General features: G+C 48.3%; 1 non-coding gene across 1 annotated transcript; it reads right to left on the minus strand.

Moving 5' to 3' along the window:
* Window positions 1-2,558: 2,558 nt before the first annotated feature.
* On the minus strand, window positions 2,559-2,633 carry TRNAS-GGA (transfer RNA serine (anticodon GGA)). The gene has a single exon. It is a non-coding gene; the product is annotated as a tRNA-Ser (tRNA).
* Window positions 2,634-17,129: the final 14,496 nt, after the last annotated feature.

A 17,129-nucleotide genomic window follows, 5' to 3' on the forward strand; every position in this document is an offset into this window, starting at 1 on the left:
CTTTTCTCTGTCGTCCTTGTGTATAGCAATTTGCCAGTAACCTGACCGTAAATCGATTGAGGAAAAGTAAGATGCCGCAAAGAGACACTCGATGGCGTCGTCAATTCGTGGGAGCGGATATACATCTTTCTTAGTAACGGCGTTTGGCGACGGTAATCAACAGAGAACCGCCACGTACCGTCTTTCTTCTTCACCAATATCACAGGGGCTGCCCAAGGACAGATGATTCTCGAATGACGCCTTTGCATAGCATTTCTTGGACCTGATCACTGATTATCTTGCGTTCTGACGGGGATACACGATAGGGTTTTTGTCGGATTGGCTGGGCAGCTCCTGTGTTGATGCGGTGACGAGTTCGGGACGCAGGAATTGATGGCGGGCCATTGTGCTGCGCAATGTCGAATACCAAGGTATGTTTCGTAAGCAGGGACATCAAAACTCGACGCTCGTGATCGCTGAGTGACTTATCAATCATGGAAGGTACCTTCGAGCTCCCGGGGCTCGAGACACTGTTGCTCCTCCATCGGGCAGCTCTGTAAGTACTGCAACCGATACGGGCGAGTCTTCCTGAAACGTGGCAATCTTTAGGCCTTGAGGTAGCACTGCCGCTTCAGTGGAACAATTTAGCGCCCACATCCCCGCGCATCCATTGGTCACTGAGACCACGCATTGCGGAACTAACGCGTTTTTCTTGAGGCAGTTCCCATGTACAGGTTCCACTGCAGCATCGAACGAGATAGTAGTCGGAGTTGAACAGGCGACGGCAACGTGCATCGCGGATAAGGCGGGCACAGCTGTATCCTCAGACACGCACAACACACTCTCCGGGCAAGCTTCACCTTCAAAGAGCACAGGTGAAACTCTGGCGTCGACACTGAGTTCTCCCGTCCGGCAGTCAACATTCGCGCCACACAATTGCAAAATGTCAATCCCCAGAATCACGTCATGCGAGGAGCGAGGAAGAACAGTAAACTCGGCACTAAAAACTTTCCCACCCAAAGACACATCCACGTTACACACACCAGCCGGATATAATGATTCACCACAGACTCCACGGAAACTTGTGCACTGGTCCCAACGAAACATAACCTTGCGTCCCAGAAGGCCTTTAATCCCCACACTCATTACCGAGACAGTTGCTCCCGTGTCGACTAAAGCCATTGTAGAGACCCAATCAATCAGTACATGAACCTTATTCTTTAGCATGAAAATAGTTGGAGGCAGTTGAGTCGGCAGCACACATTTTCTAGCGACCTCACCTCCATCGGCCGCGCTGGCTAGTTTCCCGGCGGGGGCGACACAAAACGGCGCCGAGGCGATGGCGACGTGAATCGCGGCCGAGGGGATGGTGATCGAGAGGCTCGGAAGGCTGGTGGTGGCGTCAGAGTACGGTCGGAGGCAGGGGAGCGGTAGCGGTTACGGGTTCTTTCTTCTCCAAAGTCGGTCTCCTGGGTGGTGCATCGGTCCTCTCGAAAGTGGCTTCCTGAAGTGGAGTCTCCTGGCCACTGAGTGCGCAGTGTACGAACGCTAGACCGCATAGTCGGCGCTGACGATCCGTAGTTTGATGCTCGGCGTCGGCTACAGTGTCTAGCTATATGGCCAGGCATGCCGCAGCAGTAACACACTGGCGAAGGGCGAACTTCAGAATGCGGATTGAAGTATTCTGCCGAAGACATCGGTTGAGGGTAACGAAGCTCTTCCCCTAGAAAGTCGTAAGTAGCGGCCAGTCTTCGCGGACGAAAGTTGCGTGGGCGTTGCTCAAAACGTTGAGGGGGCGAATCATTGCGTTGTGGTTCGGTTGTAATGTAATGCGGTTCGTCTCTGGAGCCGTTAGGATCCACGACGTTTAACGAGTGGTTCCAAGTAGCCGATGGGGGTTCCCAAAGAGTGTCTCGGAAAACGGAGGAGCTGCAACGTGGCGCCGCATAACGTGCCTGTTCGTCAAGTCGCTGGAGCTCCTCGCGGACTATCTGCGGATGGCGGACGAAAGGTCTGGGAGCGGAGGACTCGTGTCAACACTTGCTACAGTCGTTACATTGGCCAGCCGTCCAAACTTTGGTGTAATTCGGCGAGTCTTCAGCGCCTCGAACTTATGGCAGTGCCGTATCAGTTCTAACACAGTGTGCAAGTTCTCTTTACCAATGAGGAAGTTGTACACGTATTCCGCTATTCCTTATACCACGTGCCCCACTTTATCTTCCTCTGTCATTTGAGGGTTGACGGTTCGGCACAGCTTCAAGATTTCTTCGATATAAGTAGTGCAAGTCTCGCCGGGTACGGCTAATGTGAGTTCCGCACGTTTCCTCGTTGCGTCCGAGTAACCGAAACACTTTTTGAGCTCTTCAACGAAACGTGTCCATGTAGTCAGCATGTCCGCGTGGTTGTCATACCATACCAACGCCGTGCCGGCCAAGAAGAAAACAACGTTCCTAAGCTGACTGGCAGCGTTCCAGTTATTAATAAAGGGAAAATCAGACATACACCCGTTCGTAGCAATTGCTACAAAGGAAACCCATACGGGTTCCTCGAAAGAAAAGCCTCATAGTTGAAGAAAAATTCGTCCTGGTCCGGGACTCGAACCCGGGACCACCGCCTTTCCGGGGCAGCCGCTCTACCATCTGAGCTAACCAGGCGGCCAGCAGATGGCAGGGCGAAGTCGAATTTGTCCACAATACGAAGCAAAGGCAAGAGTTTGATGTAGTAGTTCTGCGGAAACCCGCAAGGTGGAGAGAAGTAATAAATAAAGGGAAAATCAGACATCCACCCTTTCGTAGCAATTGCTACAAAGGAACGGGTGGATGTCTGTCTGGATGTCTACGAACGGTTGGATATCTGATTTTCCCTTCATTCATTACTTCTCTCCACCTTGCGGGTTTCCGCAGAACTACTACGTTCCAGTTATTGTATTGGCTTACCCTTTCGTAATGGGTTAGCCACTCATCCACATCATCCTCTGCCTTCGCTGAGAACGTGCGTGGCTCTCGGTAGTGCTGGATAGGGACTGGGCTCGCCGAGGCACTGCTGGTGAGGGTATTTTGCTCTGTGGCCATGATTGAGCGCGACGGCGATAAGTCCGGTGTGGCGTCGGCTTCGGCGTAGCTCTTGTGCTGGTGGCTCCGTTGTAGGTCGTGGGAGTTACCCCGCACAGCTCCACCAAATGTTACACACGAGGTGTTTAAAGCAGAACCAGGTGAATCTGGTTGATAGGCGCGGTTGTTGAACAGCGGTCTCGTGGCAGCTTGGCAAATATATATATATATATATATATATATATATATATATATATATATATATATATATATATATATATATATATATATATATATATATATATATATATATATATATATATATATATATATATATATATATATATTTATAGGTATTGGTGAACCAACCTACACGACAGCTGCATCAACTGAAACCGTTGGGCATTAATATCAAAGATACGTTAAAAGCATATCCACAGCTAAACGATAAATCTTCACAAGAGGAAATATGCCGAATAAGAAGCGGGTCAGAATTTTACACGGTCTCGGAAAGCAATTCACTGCATACTCGGAACAAGTGTTTATACTGTTAGACTAGGAGGACGTAGATTTGAGGATCACGGGAGAATATATCGGTTGCCTGCGGCATACAGATAAGGTTTCCCTGTTCAGCAACACATAAAATGTCTTCCACGAAATGAGTGAAGAATTTCACAGGCGGCATTTGAGGGAGGCAACACTCGGCAGCTTTGTAACAGTGGAAGCGCTATTAGGGATGTTCGAATATTCCAAAGTTTCGAATAATGACCCGAGTACTGTCCGATTACATTCTGTCCTCGAAACAAGCGGACAATATTTCATATTGTTCTGAAATGCAATAGTAATCATTCGAAAATCCGAATATCTTTTTAATAGTTTTCTTGTACCTTAAATGTTCTATTGTGCAAAAGCAAACCTGAATGTTCAGCAAGAACGAAGTAATGTTCATTTTAACCACGGTAAAGATAAGGTGGTACAGCACGTTGTGTCGCTCACACAGCCAGACTTTCCCGGCTGAAAACACCATCCCTCGAAATAAGGTTCTTAGACAAGGCATTCTGCAGCGGATATTGCCTCCAATAGTAATTTTCATTGCAACATACTTGATGCAATAGTGACATCACCTGCCGCGACCATATATATATATATATATATATATATATATATATATATAGTCAGCATTTATGCGGACTTCATCTGTACAAAGTCATCATCAATCATCGGCTCGTGTTCGTTTTTGTATCGGCGCCATTTTTCCTTCTTGGAATAAAGCGTCTTCTCGACCGTGGTATTTCAAGTGGTGGAGGCGCTTTAAGATCCCTTCGACCTCAATCCACTTCAAGATCTCTCCTGGAGCTACGTTCGGGCCGCTGCTTTCGCCAAGAGGCCGCCATGTCGCAAGACCAGACCACAGCGTCCACCATCTCGGTTCAAGTGCCAGCCACCCCCAATCCCAGCCCTGCTAACAACCGGTATCACAATCCTGAAATCTTCTCTGGCTTGCCTGGTGAGGACGTTGAAGACTGGCTCGACAAATACGATCGTGTCAGCGAATACAACAACTGCAACGAGACATCGAGGTTAAACAACGCGCCATTTTACGTCTCTCAAGTAGCCAAGACATCGTGAGAGAGACTTCCGTGATTGGTCGTCTTTCAAGGAGCAGCTACGGCGGATTTTCGGTACACCCATGGTTCGTTCGGAAGTTGCGAAAAAGAGGCTGTCTGAGCGCGTCCAGCATTATGGCCAGTCGTATACCTCGTACATTGAGGACATCCTCGCGCTTTGCCGCTGTGTCGACAGTGCCATGCCAGAACCTGATCGCGTGCGACACCTTCTTAAGGGTGTCGGATCTACTGCCGTCAACGCACTCGCCGCTCAAAACCCTTCGACGGTGTCGGACGTCGTCTCCATCTGTCAGCGCCTCGACGCCCTGCAATCAATCCGCTTGCAACCGGACTTTTCCGACAACCCCCTGGCAAACAGTATTGAGCTCCGCTCTATCATTCGAGCCATAATTCGTGAGGAATTGCAAGCGCATGGCTCACCCCCTTGCAGCAGCGCTCACGTCCAACCTGCTTATACTGACCTGCGCGGTATTATTAAGGAGGAATTAACCTCCCTGCAGAACGGCCAGCATACCAACGCTTCTGCTTGCCCACAACCGGCTTCTTACGCCCAGATTGCTGCAATGCCAGCCGCGCCGTCTCCAATCACACCACCTGCACCTGTTCACGATCACCTCGCACCTTTAGTCACTCGCGCTCCGAAGCCACCTTACTACTCTGACTGGCGTTCGTCGAGGCCTATCTGCTACTACTGCGGCTTTCGAGGACATATTTGCCGGTTTTGCCGACGCCGCAAGCAAGACGAACGTCGTAGTTGCGTGGCCTTTGAACGCGATGAGCCACCTCCTCGCATTTACCGCACTTATGACGATAATCCTCCCGTTCGCCAATCTCCATCTCCGGCCGACTTCTCCAACACCGCACTCAACACACGTGCCTCGAGACGCCGCTCCCCATCGCCGCTCCGACGTTCTGTTTCGCCACTTCGACCTGTCTCCCAACTTCATGTCCAGCGACCAGAAAACTAACCAGTGCAGTTTTTGGAGGGAAAATTGCATCGCCGCAAAGTGCTCCAAGTCCTCCTGAACATCCTTAGAACATGTTATTGGTGTCTGTGGAGGGCGTGCCTTTGTTAGCTCTGACTGACACGGGAGGTACTATATCTGTTATGCGTGCGGACCTGTGCTCTCGTCTGCGGAAATTGAAGACGCCTTATATTGGATCATCCCATATTGGGGCTAATGGAGCAATCATTAGACCATCAGCCCAATGTACAGCACGCGTCTTCACTGATGGTATCTGTCACCACATTAAGTTCGCGATTTTATTCCCGTGCGCTCATGAACTAATTTTAGGTTGGGACTTTCTCTCGTCAGCGGCCGCTTTAATCTCTTGCCGTCAATGTGTAGTCCATATGACCAAGACAGTTCATTGCAGCGAGAGTGCCGATGAGCCATGACTGCGTTTTCTCACTGCTGCCGATTCTGTACTGCCTCCCGGCCACGAGCAAGTCATAAGTCTCTCTTCTACGGACATCACCAATGGCGACGTGTTCATCAGTCCTTACGGTCACTGTCTTGCCCGTGGGATTGTCTTCGCTTACTGCCTGGTGCGGTTCAAAGAAAGCTCTGCGGTAATCATCGCTTTAAACGCGACCACTGAGACAATCCTCCTCCCTCAAGGCTCCGCAGTGACCTGTTATGTGGCTACCCAACCAGTCTCTCTGCTTCCTCTTGCCGCCTCGCAAGCTCTTCCTCAACAGGACAAATCTGCTTCATCTGCCCTTGCTTCCGTGATAAGTCCTGACCTTACTGCTGCTCAACATGAAGCGTTGCTAAAATTGCTTATGAAGCACGCAGGCCTCCTTTGATATGGATACTTCGTCACTCGGACAGAGTTCCGTTGCCTTTCATCGTGTCGACACCGATGGCCAGATTATTGTACGCTGTCGTCCCTACCGAGTCTCTTTGGCCGAACGCAAAATCATCGAGGAGAACGTCGCCGATATGCTGAAAAGAATCGTCATACGTCCCTCCTCCAGTGCTTGGTCATCACCCGTCGTTTTAGTGCAGAAGGATGGATCGGTATGATATTGTGTTGACTACCATGCGCTAAACAAGATGACCCATAAGGATGTATATCCGATGTCCCGTATCGATGACGCCATTGATTCGTTGCAAGGCGCGCAATATTTTTCCAGCCTTGATCTTCGCTCCGGATATTGGCAAATTCCAATGCAAGAAGCGGACCAAGAAAAGACCGCCTTTTCTACTCCGGATGGTCTTTATAAATTTAATGTAATGCCTTTCGGTATATTAATGCTCCCGCCACATTTGAAAGAATGATCGACACGGTTCTTCGTGGCCTCAAGTGGAAAACTTGTCTATGTTACCTCGACGACATCGTCGTGTTTTCCTCGACTTTCACTGACCATCTGCAATGTTTAGATGAAGTGCTCACATGCCTTTCTAATGCCGGACTTTAACTAAACACGAGGAAGTACCGTTTCGCTAGCACATCGATTAAAGTCCTGTGTCATCTCGTTAGCAAAGACAGCATCCAGTCCGATCCGGATAAATTTCCGCGGTGCTCAACTTCCATGCCCACTTCGTGCAAAAGAACTGCGCAGCTTCATTGGACTCGCCTCATACCTTCGACGTTTTATCCGGAACTTTGCCAGCATTGCCTCGTCCCTCCACAAGCTCCTTGCTAGTTCCAGTACCTTCGATTGGAACGATCAGTGTGAAGCCGCGTTCCAAGAACTCAAGCGCGCACTAACATCCCCACCTGTTCTTTGTCATTTTGATGACAAGGCGCCCACATTAGTGCATACTGACGCCAGCGGTCTTGGAATTGGTGCCGTACTGCTGCAGCACGACCACGAATTTTGCGAAAAGGTTGTTTCATATGCAAGCCGCACACTCACTTCCGCGGAAAAGAAGCACTCGATAACCGAACAAGAGTGTTTGGCTGTCGTCTGGTCCATTCAGAAATTTCGTCCATATCTCCGCGGTCGACATTTCACGGTTGTGACCGACCACCATGCCCTATGTTGGTTGGCGACGATCAAAAACTTGTCCGGGCGCCTTGGCCGCTGGATACTCCGATTACAAGCATATGATTTCGATGTCATATATACGTCCGGACGTAAGCACCAAAATGCCGATGCTCTTTCACGATGCCCGTTACCACCATCATCGGAGCACATCACATTACCTTGTCAAATTGGCCGCACGGAGTACGCTTCGTCTACTACACCGATTTCTTCCTTGACTTCATCAAATCGCCTTTCAGTGCTTTCCACTCAACAGCGCGCCGATTCCTATTGCCATAGTATCATCGATCGCCTTAGCGGTGTTTCATCTTCACCCAATGCCAGGCTACAGAAACAGCTCAAACTGTTCAAGTTTGTAGACGACGTGCTCTACCGGTACATTTTTCACCCGGAAGGCCATCGACGGGTTCCCGTTCTACCGCGCTCTCTTCGCGCTGCAGTTCTGCAGGCCTCACACGATGACCCTACGTCAGGCCACTTGGGTTACCACAAAACACACGAGCCCATACGCAGCCGATTCTATTGGCCAGGCCTTTCCACGAGCATAGCTAGATATGTTGCCTCGTGCACGCTTTGCCAACACCGTAAGCGACCTACTACTGCTTCGGTCGGGCCCCTACAACCACTTCCTTGTCCTGCACAACCCTTCTCTGTCGTCGGCATTGACCTTTTCGGGCCACTCCCACCTACTCCAGACGGCAACTGATGGATCGTCACTGCTGTTGACCATTTGACCCGGTACGCTGAAACAGCCTCAATACGCTCAGGAGCTGCCTCAGAAGTAGCGGCCTTCTTCTTGCAGGCTGTCTACTTACGTCACGGGGCGCCTCATGTTCTTTTGAGCGACCGAGGCAAGGCATTTCTTTCAAGCACTCTTAATCAAGTTCTGCAACCGTCCAACACCGTGCACAAGACAACGTCTAGCTACAACCCTCAAACCAACGGCCTAACAGAGCGATTTCATTGCAAGCTGTGTGTCATGCTATCCATGTATATTCAACCTGATCATCGTAACTGGGATCCGATTCTCCCATTTGTAACATTTGCGTACAACACGTCTGTTCAACGGACCACTGGATACTCTCCGTTTTTCTTAGTATACGGCTGCCACCCAACCTCATCACTCGACGTTTCTTTCGTCTCTGGCCTCGTCAACGCTTCACCATTCATTTGCGACCAGTTTGGCCACTTCCGTCCGCGGGGGAAATTAGTGTAAGCATTTATGCGGACTTCATCTTCATCTGTACAAAGTCATCACCAATCATCGGCTCGTGTTCGTTTATGCATCGGCGCCATTTTTCCTTCTTGGAATAAAGCGTCGTCTCGAAGGTGGTATGTCAATATATATATATATATATATATATATATATATATATATATATATATATATATATATATATATATATATATATATATATATATATATATATATATATATATATATATATATACACAAACTAAAGGAAAACTGTATATCTGTCGCTCTCCGTTTGCCGCAGCGGTGTTTCTTATTTGGTAGCGAAGGCACGTGCATTCTCAGATCTTATTTGGCCAACAAAGCTGCCTTTCCCGTTTCCATATGTCAATGCTCCGTAGAGCCCTGAGTTTGCAAACAAGCTGCTTAGATACTCCTAATGTTCCCTTTGCGCTTTTATTAAAACATCGTGTTTTATATGCAGTGTAATGACAGAGCTTGTTAACTAGTTGTGAAAGTGAAGACGTGAGAATTGCTTCATAATAATGGTAAGTGCGCACATTATTTGGAAACTATTCGACATTCGATTCGCTTCGCTTCTTACACTATTCGACTAGCATTCGATTTCATCTATGAAACTACTCATCGTTAGCACACCCACAAGCGTTTAAAATGGGTAGCCAGGTTCTTGGAGTTCTGAAGGCCAATCTTTCTTAGCCCTGGAGCCTGACGCTCGTCCTCGTTTCCATTGTGCATTGTGCATCTTGGTACTGCGACTGCGACTACACTGCGACTGCGAATATCGGCAGTACGCGGTGGCGCTGTTGTCAGTAGCGGTGGACGACTGGGGTTACCGGTCTTTTTCCGGCCCATAGGAAAACATGGGACCGAGGAGTTTCGCGATGCAAAGCGCAGTTATGAAATGGGCATTTCGTGAGAAAGTGCATTTTACATTTTAGAAGAGCTTGCAAAACAAAGCAGCAACCATTCCAAACCTGGTATATTCTTAAAACACAAATATAGAAGCAGAAGCAATACCCTCAGTCAGAAAACACGTTGTTGTGCCTGCTGACAAGCACTCAGGAGGCGTTTCATTTATGCCAACGATGACCACTACTGCAAGCATTTCGCTAACAGCTGCCAACGCGTATCCGAACAACTTTAGGAAAATCACGCCAACATTCCCGCAAAGGACGTGCAAGCGCGAGCGTGCGTAGTATGCTTGCGCGGAATCTCAGCCGCTGTCTTCTTCGAAGGCATGAAGACGCATGGGGAGTGCTGGGTTCGATGTGGCTTGGCGCCGCGTGGAGGCTCAACCCCATTGCGGGGAATCAACAAATAGTAGGCAATCAGAACTTAAGGACGAGATATTAAATGAATAGTTATTGTTAATATGAATTTTAGGGCTTATATCTTACAGAATAGGTGATATTATCTTTCTTTATTAATGGTGAGCAATACAATCTATGAACATGGGGGTCTCTTCCTTTCCCTTACAAAATGAAATGTGATATCACATGCGTTCCTATGCAGCAACGTACTACAGACGCCCAAAGAGATAGTATAACAGTCGGCGTAATGCACAGTCCAAGTTGACGAACGGGACCTTCCAGAAGTCGTTTTCTTTGCATATAGAACCTATGACATTATGTCAAGAAATGTTCAATAGTTTACAGTTCCTAGCAATAATGACGTTCAAGGGAAGTAGCGAAACGAGACCTGTGGGAATAAACATTAGGCATTGGTATTCGGCAACGGAATTCTGTTAAAAAAAATATCAAATTATCTACTGAAACACCATCTGCTGTGCCAAAGGAATCTAAGATGCTGAAAGTCTGTTATTTATTACAGGTGACTTGGCATGTTCTTCATGAACTGAATTGTCTTTTTAAATCTTGCAGCCGAGATATTTGCCAAAGACGTAGAATCCTCAGTACCGGGCCTTTAACAGATGCTGCCGCCATTGACTCGGTTAAAGTCAGGCTCGTGTGCCCTGGTACCCATACCAAATGGGCGAGGCGGAGATGTTGGGGCATAGATGGATGAAATTTTCAGAGAACAGATGAATTTGGCATTGACAGAGCAAGCGGACTAGTCGCTTAATTTAACCACTGAATAAATGCATGTGGGAAGTCTTCGGAGAGCTACAATGATAGTTAATAATTATGCCTGGAACATTGGTGCGAAGTCGGGCAGTCGAACAGAAAAAGATCAGCTAATGATGGTGAAAAATGACCACTCCTACCTTCTCCCCATTGGCAGAAGCATCTGTGGCTTTTGCTGTAATTATTTGGAGGTTCTCAAAGTGGTCATCCAATAATTTTAGATATCTAATAGGCAGGAGCTGAGTATTTTCAGGAAATATATCATCAAATTCAACGCTTGCTGTAGGAGCAGGTACATTTGGGAAAATAAAATCGTGAATTATTACTTGTGGTGCCACCAATATCAGAGCGCAAGAATTACCTAGGAACAATGCAGACGAGTTCATTGATTCTCAAATGCGGTGGGTTCTCGTAAGAAATCTAATGCGAACAAATGACACGACAAGACAGCAGCAGGCAGCGTTGGCGGCGTCTCAACCAGAGCAGGCCAGGCAATCTCGAGCTCGCACCTCCCGGAACACTGGCGATGTGGCTGCAGCGCCGGGCATTCGATGGGCTTGAAAGGAGCAGATTCAGGCATCCTGGCGTTGCTGCTAAGCCTTGTCGCACCCTGCTGGGAACGAAAGAACGATAGTCGCATCGTAGAAGCTGATTCAAGGGAGCGGTGATGTACGCAAAATTACGAATGAAGCAGCGAAAGTATGAGCAGAGGCCAAGGAAGCTGCGAAGTTCTTTAATGGAGGGAGGCTTGGGAAAATCGGCAACTGCACGGAGCTTGGTGGCGTCAGGAATGATTTCGTTTTTAGATACCACGTAGCCAAAAATGGGGCGCTGACTTGCGCCAAAGCAACATTTCTTCAGGTTGAGCGGAAGGTCGGTGTCAGTTAGGTATTGTAACACTTCCTCTAGCCTACAGAGATGGATGCAAAAATTGGATGAAATAACTAACCACATCATCTAAGTATCACAGGTACGCTTTCGACCACGCAAAAGGTTGTCCATCAGACGCTCAAATGTTGCGGGGGCATTGCAAAGCCCGAAAAGTTTTGCAACGAATGGCGCCTTGAAGGCCGTGAAGGGCATCGTCAATTCTCGACAAAGAGTAAACATGTTTGCGAGCGATTTTGTTAAGTCGACGGTAAATGACGCAGAAACGAGTCGATTCTTGTCAAGTGTGGATGACCAGGGCCTACTGAAAGACTGGATAACGCCTTAGCATATTGGCTACTCGGTCTTCGATAACACGTCGCTTTGTCGCGGACACATGGTACTGTCTTTGTGACAGTGGCGTATTTGGTACCCGATAAAAAATGATGACGAAGCAACGGGCTGTGAAAAGGAGAATGATATGTGTAACGTTAAGGGATAAAAAAGAGCAGATTGGGTGAGGGAAGAAACGCGAGGTAATGACATCTTAGTTGAAATCAAGAAAAAGAAATGGGCATGGGCAGGACATGTAATGAGGAGGGAAGATAGCCGATGGTAATTAGGGTTACAGACTGGATTCCAAGGGAAGGGAAGCGTAGCAGGGGACGGCAGAAAGTTAGGTGGGCGGATGAGATTAAGAGGTTTGCAGGGACAACATGGCCACAATTAGTACATGACCGGAGTAGTTGGAGAAGTATGGGAGATGCCTTTGCTCTGCAGTGGGCGTCACCAGGCTGATGATGATGATGATGATTAAAAAGTGATTAAAGTGAGGCCCAGGGGAACATGCTGGCAGTCGAGAGCAGAACGGAACTTCTTGAGAAGGCGTAGAAGGTGAGCGCGTTGTGAAACAGTCAGCGCGTCGGCGATGGGGCTACTGTCAGGATTGGGGGCTCAATCCCATCGTCCGTGGTCCTTTGCCAAGATTGGAGTACGGCATGAATTCGAAGGTAGCTGGCCCATGCCGTCGTCCAACTTATTTACGCTGAGATCGTTGATGAAGTGAAGAACTGTTTCTCATCGAGAACGAGGAAAATGGGTTTATTTACAGAAATTAAATCAGTCTAACATGATGCTGCTTGAGAAAAAGAGTCTCAGTCCAACATGACTGCATGAGAGATGTGACTCAGTCTAACATGACTGCTCAAGAGAAGTGTGTTCAGCATTCGCACAACCACAGTTTTTATACACTCGATCCGCCGGCCATACGAGGCGGCGACTGTTCGTTTACTCATCACCACCTCGCCGCTGCTCCGCAGATCAGTTTTCATACACAAAGGCACACACATTCCGATGCCCAAACGACGGCGTTGAAGGGGTGCCGTTCCGGGAAGTATCGGTGCCGATCGAGGGTCGCTTGTTGTTTTGCGTCACGCCGAAGCGTGAGAAGCACCAGAATACGTCGTTCCCGTGGCAGCTTGTCCATGCGTGTCAAATCAGGTCCACGTTGGGGGACTCCGAAACCATTGTTCACACACCGAACTCGTCCCGTCACAATGTCGATGGGGCTGGAGGAAGGAAGCGGTTTTCAGCACAAAGGCCGCTTCTTCGAACGCCTCCTAGCTGCAGTGACGGAGAGGGTGCGGAATGCGCGTCTTGCCCCCCTTGTCGTAATCGGGTGGCAATCTTGCTTAGCAACTCGCCATTCTTAACACTACCCAGGACATCGAGTGAAGTCGGGTCTTGCGCGGGGTCACAGGCCACTCCGGCGACCTCATGAGTGGCGATTGAACCAGTTGGCATGTGAATGGTGGCAGAAGGGTCGACAAACTGTATGTGACTAACACATCAGTTTGTCAATATAGGGCGTGTTGTTGAGCTTTAGAGGATCGTCCTATAGTAGGTGCGTCTCTTGGGACAAGCATAGATGCTCTGTAATGTTTAGTCAGCATCGGAAATCGAGTTTGAAGAGAAGGCAAGTTAGTTTCGTAATAAAGAATATTATTCGCTACAAACTTTGGAAGGCCAAGGCGTAACCGTAATAATTTGCCTTCTAAAGGAAAAAGAGGCCATCATATATAAGAAGGAACCCTAGAGAATAATCAGTAATCAAATTGTAAAATGAGGTGGACATGAATACCATAAATTATGAGCAGAGTCTCCCTGCGCATTCCAAAGCGACTGCTGTTGACTTGTCGTCCAACGGCACGTGCTGCACCACTAGCCACGTGTCTTGAAAGGGCGACGTTTATTAAGGGCAGCTGGCTCCTGGAGAAAACGGCGTGGGGATCGAGTGGGGCGTGTAGCGCGCGCACGTCTTGTCCTTGCCCGCCTCTTCTCTTGCACTGTGCCTACTACTGCAGGTGCCAATATGCAATATATACGCGAGGTATGTCCGTCAATTCAGTATTTCTGTATAGATTACTCCCAGGTATCTTAATGATTCAACCTGCGGAATCATCCGCTGACCGCACGCCAGTGTTATTCAGCCAGGAAAAGTCTAAAAAAATGATTGCCACTCTTGCTGATATTAAGAGACATTTGTATTATGTTATGTATTGGGGCTATTGCATAAATCACGAGTTTCAACTTTCTCTTATTCAAGTCACTGAAATTTCTAACCTCTAGTAAAGGCATTGCCTGAGTTATTTATTTATTTTGTTTTGCCGCAGAAAATGCGTCGCACTCTCCACTGTGTATTACCCAGCCGCTATTTGCAACAGGGGTGGTTTATGACGACGATGTCTCCACGGGCTTTCTGCGCCAAGCTAACATTGTACGTACATCGCTGCCAGCTTAAAAAAACACAGTGACGTGTCACTTCGCGAGCGCGGATTACGTGCAAGCGTATAGGTGCCATTCCATACAATTGCACTATATGGACACTCCAGGCGCATTCCTGCCGTCGCAGCGATGTTCCGTATATAGTGCAAGGCCGACGACATCGTGCCTGCGCGCCCTATGCTGTTCGCGAGAGGAAAAGCGTGCGACGGTGAGCTGGCGGTGGCGGCACCATCTGCAGCGCGTAAGGGGGGAAAGCGAGAAAGAAGCTCGCCGTATTTTGTCGCGCGCTAGGCTCCGGGGGGGGGGGGGGGGGGGAGCGCCGTTGTATTCCGGCAGCAACTGCGTATTGTGCGGCGGCGCATATTGAAAGCGATCTGCGTTGAGGGCAGAGTCTATGCGCTTCGACGTCTCATACCTTTGTGCGGGCTGCGTTGTCGCCACTCCGTTTTCATTGAAGCGATCGACAGCGCGAAGGTCACTTCGCTCGCTCCAGCGCGGCAGTCTAGGTGCACCGACGTCTCGTACCTTTGTGCCTGTTGCGCTGTCGCCGCTCAGTTTGCCTTGAAGCCGCAGAGAGCACGAAATTCACTTCGCTCGCTGCCACCGCTGCCCTTTCTCACTCCAGCGTTTTGACAGCGAGTGTCCGCGCACTCTCGAATGTGATGTCTTCATGTTTGCCTGTGCGCACTGAGACCATGCTCGCTAATTTAGTTATTAGGCGAATGTTTGCAAGTTTCTACGTCCAACAAAACTACTATCCTTACTTTGTATAGCTGTCCATTAATTTGCTATGGCAATCGATGATTCGCCTTTCGATCGGGCGAAACTGCGTCATTATTGTGTGTTTGATGTCTGTTTTGGGAATTTTTGTGAAGCGTAAAGCGCCATTAGGAATGATGCTAGGGCACTGTAAGGAAATGCAGTCTTTATTATTTCAAGCAATCGGGTCGCGCAGGGGGCTCACTTCGGCGAACTCCCCTGCCGCCGCTTGCGTTGCTGCCGCGTCCTTCTCGCTCGATCCCGAGACGGAGCCTCCATAAAGCACACGAAGACCGTAGCAACTGCCAGAGAAGATCAAGCTCAGGGTTGCCAGATGGTGCCAACAGAAAATAGCCAAATGATCTCAAAATGTAGCCCAAAAGTAGCCAGACCAAAATTTTCTGAGAGCGTCCAGTAGCCAAAAACATTGCCATAACGTTTGATGATGCTGTGCAGGGGCCTCATACATGGTGCCCAAATCTCACTGCGTATTTTTCCGGCTCTAAAATTACTTCCGCCGCATGCAACCAGCACGGCAGTGGTCTCAAGCTCTGCGTAAAGAATTCCAGTGCGAGCTACCACTCAGACATGGATTCAGGCCCAACTTACTGTTACGAAAAACGGAAGAATTTTTTTCCGATTTACTCACCACGTCATTGGTATTTACTCAGCATTGTTCTAAGCTAGCTTTGGTTCACGCCTCACTTCACTCGAGGAATATTTCTATAAGAGTCGGGCAAAATATTGCCAGCTGCAAACCACCGAGGATCAGATTCGGCCCAAGGGCGGCCCCAACTCAAGGCATAATATAGGGATGCCTTTCATGTAGGCTTGATTTATAAAATAAACATGTTATTTCTCTCCCGATCTCTCTCATTCTCTTTCAATTTACTCGAAAGCAGCTCGACGCTGAGTCAGCAAATGGTGCTTCTTGGAGGCACACTGAACTCTGGAGGAAACTTGAAACCTTTTCGCATTTTCCTCGGGCCAAGAAGCGACAATTGTAGCTGCAATTCTACTTTGAGTGAGAACAAACAGGACCACCTGCTGGTGTACAACAGAATAACGGCGCTGGCAATAATCCAGGTGGTATTAATATAAAGAAAAGTTGAACTGTGCAATATTTAAACAGGGATTCGCTGGCAAGATTCGTGCAATCAGAAAACGTGTACGTAAGTTTCCGTGAATCCAGCACGAATGCTTATGTAGCCAACTTTTCAAGGGGGCTGTGTACTTTAATTTGAGTGCGATTTAAAAAAGTAAGGGAATGTAATTTCACTAGAACACACAAAATCTATTTTATGGGTCGCACACGGCCGCCATGAAGTTATGTACAGCGTAAACCCCTTGGTCTAAGAAATTCAAGCACTACACATCACAATAGGAAAGCTGCAGAACACAATATATATATATATATATATATATATATATATATATATATATATATATATATATATATTGTAAGCATTTATGCGGACTTCATCTTCATCTGTACGAAGTCATCATCAATCATCGGCTCGTGTTCGTTTTTGCGTCGGCGCCATTTTTCCTTCTTGGAATAAAGCGTCGTCTCAACCGTGGTATTTCAAGTGGTGGAGGCGCTTTAAGATCCCTTCGACCTCAATCCACTTCAAGATCACTCCTGGAGCTACGTTCGGGACGCCGCTTACGCCAAGAGGCCGCCATGTCGCAAGACCAGCCCGCAGCATCCGCCATCTCGGTTCCAGTGCCAGCCACCCCCACTCCCAGCCCTGCCAACAACCGGTA

Source organism: Dermacentor albipictus, chromosome 5 (genome assembly GCF_038994185.2).
Source record: "Dermacentor albipictus isolate Rhodes 1998 colony chromosome 5, USDA_Dalb.pri_finalv2, whole genome shotgun sequence".
Lineage (NCBI taxonomy): Eukaryota > Metazoa > Arthropoda > Arachnida > Ixodida > Ixodidae > Dermacentor > Dermacentor albipictus.